The sequence below is a fragment of the Budorcas taxicolor genome, chromosome 19 (assembly GCF_023091745.1).
Source record: "Budorcas taxicolor isolate Tak-1 chromosome 19, Takin1.1, whole genome shotgun sequence".
NCBI classification, from domain to species: domain Eukaryota; kingdom Metazoa; phylum Chordata; class Mammalia; order Artiodactyla; family Bovidae; genus Budorcas; species Budorcas taxicolor.
In genome coordinates this window covers 12,410,788-12,418,027 of record NC_068928.1, presented here as the reverse complement: position 1 = coordinate 12,418,027, position 7,240 = coordinate 12,410,788, and positions in this window count along the sequence as shown.

Below are 7,240 nucleotides of genomic sequence, written 5' to 3'. Positions count from 1 at the left end.
TCTGCTCAGGTTTCCTCCGGTTGCGGGCTTCTCACTGTGTTGGCTCCTGTTGTGGAGTACAGGCTCTAGACACTTGGGCTCAGCGGTTGTGGCCCTGGGCTTAGCTGCCCTGTGACATGTGGGATCTTCCTGGACCAGGGATCAAACCTGTGTACCCTGCATTGGCCAGGGAATAAAAAATAAAATAAAATATTAGTCGCTCAGTTGTGTCCGACTTTTTGCGACTCCATGGACTGTAGCCTGCCAGGCTCCTCTGTCCATGGAATTCTCTAGGCAAAAATACTGGAGTGGGTTGCCATTTCCTCCTCCAGGGGACCTTCCCAACTGTACACAAAGGAGACTTCATTAATGTGCATTAGAGGATACCCTAGGTTAACTGTCATAGAAAACTGTTTCTTGAACCTTTAAATTCTATACCAATTCTACACGTCTGGTTGGCCGACTGTTTGTTTCTTGACTTAGGTTTTAAGGTGAATGACCTGGGGCTATTTGTTTCCATCAACCTGATTGCGAATCTAAAGGCGCAGTGGGAAGCCCTCAGCAAACTCTTGACTATGTGAAGATCCACAGAGTAAACAAACCAGTTACTTTAATAAACAAACTTCAAAGGGGGAAAAAAAGAGGGAGAAGAAATCTAAAAATTAAGAGATTGAAGAGATACGACCAAAGCACATAGGAGGACTCTGTCTGCATCCCAATTAGAACAAACCAGTTCTACAAAACGTTCATGAAACATTCAGAGAAATTGAACATGAACTGATGATTTGATGATGTAAAGGAATGTTAGTAGTTCTTGAGTTTAGTAATAGTATTTTGGATTTATATATATATATGTGTGTGTGTCTTTATGTTTTAGAGATAAACAGTAAAATATTTGTGGATAAAACTATGATTCTGGGATTTGATTTAAAATATCTAGTGGAGTGGTGATCATTTGGTAATGTATAGAAATATCAAATCACTGCGTTGTGTAATAGAACTAACACAGTGTTGTGGATCAACTATACTTCAAAACCCAAATAAACTTGTAGAAAAAGAGATCAGATTTGTGGTTATCAGAGGCAGGGCTAGGAGGAAAGAGGAACCAGAGAGAAGAGGTCAAAAGACAAAAACTTCCAGTTATCAGATAAACTAAATATTTGGACTATAACATTCAACATAATTAGTATAATTAACACTGCTGTATATTCTGAGTGAAAGTGAAGAGGGCAAATCCTAAGTGTTCTCATTGTAAGGAAGTTTCTCTTCTTTTTCTCTTATATGAGATAATGGATGTTTACTCATTGTGGCAATCATTTCATGATGTATGTAGGTCAAATATGATTGCTGTTCATCTTAAACTTACACAGTGCTGTATTATTTTATCAGTTAATCTCAATAAAACTGAAATAAAATAATTGGGTCACAAGGGCAGGGTGCATGGTGGCTGAGAGAACAGTCATAATGAGACTGGCCACGTATTTATAAGCTGGATGAAATGTGTAAGGGGGTTCCTTATACTAGTCTCTCTACTTCTGCATGCTTACAAGTTTCCAAAACAAAAAGCTTCAAAAGATTAGCCAAACCATTGCCTCTTTCCTAGTTCCAAAAGAGCCATAATTCTTTCGGCTTAAAACAGGATAGTCTTGGGATTTCCCTGGCGGTCCCATGGCTAAGACTCCACGCTCTCAGTGTCGGGGGCCTGGATTCGACCCCTGATCGGGGAATTAGACCCTATATGCCATAACTTAAAAATCCTGCATGCTGCACCTAAGACCCAACGAAGCCAAATAAATTTATTTCTTAAAAGATGTAGAATTAAAACAAGCAAGGTAGTCTTCAGCCTTGATATTTAGTCTAGAAGCTTATTCTACCCAGACCTCTTCCCTAGGATTCACTTTCTGCAAGGCGATGGGATGAAGGTCCAGACTGGAGTCCAAATCAAGTCTTGACTTCTGATAGCTGGTAAGTTTCCAGGGAAGAGGGACAGGAGGCTCAGAGCCTTAGGAGATGGTCTGTAATATGAAATGTTCTTCATGCAGACAGAACTGAGTTAGGGATGCTCCTTACCAGCAGGAAGATACTGACAGTTAAGACCCTGAAAAGTCAACCAGTCGTAGACCCCCAAATGCATAGCCTTACTACTAATCCAAGAAATGCAAATGAAAAGAATAATTCTTTGTATCACATTAGTAATAAAAAAATCATAAAGACCCCTGTGGATGTGAATGTGGAAAAAGAAGCATTCTGATACATTACAACCTGAATGGAAACTGATACAACCCAATAGCACATGTCAAAATCTGACTCAGCAACTCCACGACTAGGCATTTATTTCTAAGACAGGAATCTAACATGTGCACAAAGCTTCATTGTCAAGGATAATATCAGGGAGGAAGTTTCCAATGAGGAGAAACTGGAAGCAATTTAAATATCCAGTGTGGAGGTTTAAAAATACATCCACAAATTCTTGGACTTCCCTGGTGGTCCAGTGGTAAAGAATCTGTCTGGTAATTCAGGGGACACAGGTTTGATCCCCGGTCCGGGAAGATCCCACATGCCTCAGTGAGCCACAGATACTGAGCTTGAGAGCCTATACTCTGCAACGAGAAGTCACTGCAATGAGTAGCCACCGCTCACCGCGAAAAGAGAAAGCCCCCATGCAGCAACAAAGACCCAAAGCAGCCATAAGTAAACAAACAAATTAAAAATACATATACTCACAAATTCTGATATTGCTTCTTTCAGGGCAAGGGTTTTAATTCCCCTTCCCTTGTGAGCTATTCTTGGGGAGGACCAACTTCTAATGAATAGAGTATGGTGAAAATGATGAGTTATGACTTCCTGGGGTAGGTCATAAAAGATACTGTGGCTTTTTCTGTTGGAATGATTTGTCCTGGGGGAAGTCAGTGGCCATGTCAAAAAGACTCACAGCCCCAACAAGCGGCCCACACACAGAGGAACTGAGACCTCTTGCCAACAGCCGTGTAAGTGAGCCAGCTTGGAAGCAGATTCTCCAGCAGCAGCCAGGTCTAAGGTTGCCATAATTATAGTCTCATGAGGTCTGCTGAGCTAGAACAACTCGGTGAAGCCCCTCCTGAACTCCAGTTCCACAGGAGCTGTTAATTAATATTTTTGGTTTAAGCCAATTAAGTTTTGGTATAACATGGCACTGTTAACCAAACTTTTAGAAACAAGATAGGACTGAAATAAAAAGGTGTGTATTTGGGATTTGTTAGGACTACAGCCTGGGAGATACGGATTCAAGGAGCACTTGGATTGTCTTCTATTGGCCTACAAAACGGAGGCGGCTTACAAAGGCAAAAACTGCAAGGTTAGTTACACAGGTTATCACAAATTTTTTATTATATGAATTAATTATATTGGAAAATACTATAAAGTAGTTTTTTAATACCTGCAACTCTACTAATAAAGAGGTAACCACATTTAACGTATTGGCATATTTGCTCTTTTTTCTGTTTCATTCGTGTTTTGTATTGATTTATATTTTGACCTCCAGCTTTATTTCTATCATGGCCTTTTCTCCATACTATTATATATGGTAAGTTTAATTTTTAATGACTATGTATGCCACTGGGTGGATGGGCCATAATTTAATGCATCCCCTATTGCTGGAATTATTATCTATTGCTGTATAATGATGACAAACTGAAATTATCATGGAGCAATCACAGTTCATGTGTGTGTACTAACTCACCAATCGTGTCTGACTCTTCACGACCCTATGGACTGTAGTCTACCAGGCTTTTCTGTCCTTGGGATTCTCCAAGCAAGAATACTGGTGTGGGTTGCCACGCCCTCTTCCAGGGGATCTTCCTGACTCAGGGATTGAACCCCTGTCTGTTACATCTCCTCCACTGGTAGGCAGGTTCTTTGCCACTAGCGCCACCTGGGAAGCCACACTCACAGTTCATGTGTGAAAGTGGCTCAGTTGTGTCCGACTCTTTGCAACCCCATGGACTATACAGTCCATGGAATTCTCCAGGCCAGAATACTGAAGTGGGTAGCCTTTCCCTTCTCCAGGGGATCTTCCCAACTCAGGGATCAAACCCAGGCCTTCCACATTGCAAGCAGATTCTTTACCAGCCGAGCCACAAGGGAAGCCCAAGAATAACTGGAGTGGGTACCCACTCACAGTTCAGGCACACAGAAATGGAGTGGGTGACCACTGAGGATTTGGTCTCAGACGCATCCCTACAGCACTGAAAACCTTGAACTTTCTTTGAACTGTACCAGACCCAAGGCCATTGCCAGCATCTGCTGCTGTAACCGTATGATCTCATGGTCTCCCCTTGTAAATATGCAGCCATTTTGGATTCCAACTAGTTCTAAACAAGCACTCTTACTTCTGTCCAGCTCCTTTTATAATTCTTCATTTTTATCATAAGCACCTTGGCTCCCTGGAACTCTCACTTTCTGATAAGATTTATCTAAAGCAGCTTTTATTTCTAAAAAGTTAAAGATTTGATTTGTCTGATCAAATACATACTAGGTAAACTTCCTCCTGGTCAAAAAGTGCCAAGGGTGTTTTTTTAAATAACTGGTCTTTTTTTTTTTTTTTTTCCTTTTTCATCTTGTATAGAGATATGTGATGACTCTAATACCGACACAACAGTTGTAGAATGTGGACTGGCAACGGGTCACAGCCACTAACAGAACAGAAAAATACTCAAAACTGTTTAAGTAGCAGCATGAGTGAAAATAAAGCAGAAATAGATGTTTTTCTGGAACTCTCTTCCTTTTTCGATGATCCAGGATGTTGGCAATTTGATCTCTGGTTCCTCTGCCTTTTCTAAAACCAGCTTAAACATCTGGAAGTTCACGGTTCACATATTGCTGAAGCCTGGCTTGGAGAATTTTGAGCATTACTTTACTAGCATGTGAGATGAGTGCAATTGTGCAGTAGTTTGAGCATTCTTTGGCATTGCCTTTCTTTGGGACTGGAACGAAGACTGACCTTTCCCAGTCCTGTGGCCACTGCTGAGTTGTCCAAATGACTGTGTGGATCACAATAAACTGTGGAAAATTCTGAGAGATGGGAATACCAGACCACCTGACCTGCCTCTTGAGAAATCTGTATGCAGGTCAGGAAGCAACAGTTAGAACTGGACATGGAACAACAGACTGGTTCCAAATAGGAAAAGGAGTATGTCAAGGCTGTATATAGTGTCACCCTGATTATTTAACTTATACGCAGAGTACATCATGAGAAACGCTGGGCTGGAAGAAGCACAAGCTGAAATCAAGATTGCCGGGAGAAATATCAATCACCTCAGATATGCAGATGACACCACCCTTATGGCAGAAAGCAAAGAGGAACTAAAAAGCCTCTTGATGAAAGTGAAAGAGGAGAGTGAAAAAGTTGGCTTAAAGCTCAACATTCAGAAAACAAAGATCATGGCATCTGGTCCTATCACTTCATGGGAAATAGATGGGGAAACAGTGGAAACAGTGTCAGACTTAATTTTTTTGGGCTCCAAAATCACTGCAGATGGTGACTGCAGCCATGAAATTAAAAGATGCTTACTTCTTGCAAGAAAAGTTATGACCAACATATTCAAAAGCAGAGACATTACTTTGCCAACAAAGGTCCATCTAGTCAAGGCTATGGTTTTTCCAGTGGTCATGTATGGATGTAAGAGTTGGACTGTGAAGAAGGCTGAGCGCCGAAGAATTGATGCTTTTCAACTGTGGTGTTGAAGACTCTTCATGGACTGCAAGATCCAACCAGTCCATCCTAAAGGAGGTCAGCCCTGGGTGTTCTTTGGAAGGGCTGATGCTGAAGCTGAAACTCCAATTCTTTGGGCACCTCATGTGAAGAGTTGACTCATTGGAAAAGACTCTGATACTGGGAGGGATTGGGGGCAGGAGGAGAAGGGGACGACCGAGGAGGAGATGGCTGGATGGCATTGCTGACTCAATGGACGTGAGTTTGAGTGAACTCCGGGAGTTGGTGATGGACAGGGAGGCCTGGCGTGCTGCGATTCATGGGGTCGCAAAGAATCGGACACGACTGAGTGACTGAACTGAACTGATGAGTGAAAAACCGTCTGATTCTGTGCTGAGCAGGAAGTTAAATGCCAATCAATTTGACATGTTACATCAATGTTCTAATTACAAATGCATCTCACAAGGCTTATCAATATACTGTCTGGAAGTGCACATTCACACTCTTTTCAAACTTCATATGTCATGCCTGACTTAACTGCTTTATGCAGTTATCCAGAAACTTTAAAAAATTATAGTAACTCATAAAACTTACCATTTTAACTATTTCTAAGTGTGGTGTTAATTATGCAACTGATCTCTAGAATACTCTCATCTTGCAAAACTGAAACTCTACACCCATGAGGCAGCCACTCCCCATTTTCCTCCTCCCCAGCCTGACAACCATCATGCCACTTTCTGAGTGTGACTAGCCTAGATACCTCTTGTGAATGGAATCATACACTATTTACTTGCTTTCCCCTGTTGTGACTGGCTTATACAAACATAACGCCCTCAAAGTTCATCCAAATTGTAGCACGAGTCAGAATTTCCTTCCTGTTTAAGGCTGGATAACATTATGCTGTATGTATGGACTACCTTTTATTGCTTTCACCTTTTGGTTACGGTGAGTAACACTGCTGTGAACAGGGGTGTACTTATGATCATACGATGATGGCTTTAACAAAGCTTCAAATAAAATGCTGCCTAACTAAGCACCAAGTGGCAACTCAAGCTTCCCTTGTCCTTTCAGCCTGATGAAAGAGTTTATGCAAGAAATGGCATTTTAAACAACAGAAGAGCATGTTCAGAGTCATGGAGATGGAAAAGGAAATAAATTTAAATTCAGTAACACCAGGGAATTCCCTGGTGGTCCAGTTGTTAGGACTCTGCGCTTTCACTGCTGAAGATGCAGGTTCAATCCCACGTCGGGGAACTAAGATCTTGCAAGCTACATGGCTCAGCCAAAAAAAAAAAATATATACATATAATTTTGATATATATATATCACCAAAGGTGGCAGGTGATGAAGTCAATGCTGACTATTCCAAATGAAGGTGGGACTTTGCCTAACATTCATCAGTTTTCTTCATAACCTGGTTTCATTTCCTGTAATTATTTTCAGTGCTTTAGATTCATGCTGTTTTATGGTGGATTTTTAAAAAGACTTAACCTGACCCCACCTTTCATACGAGGAAATGAAACACAAAGAGGCTTATGACACATCTCAAATTCCTACTGTTAAGAGGCAGGG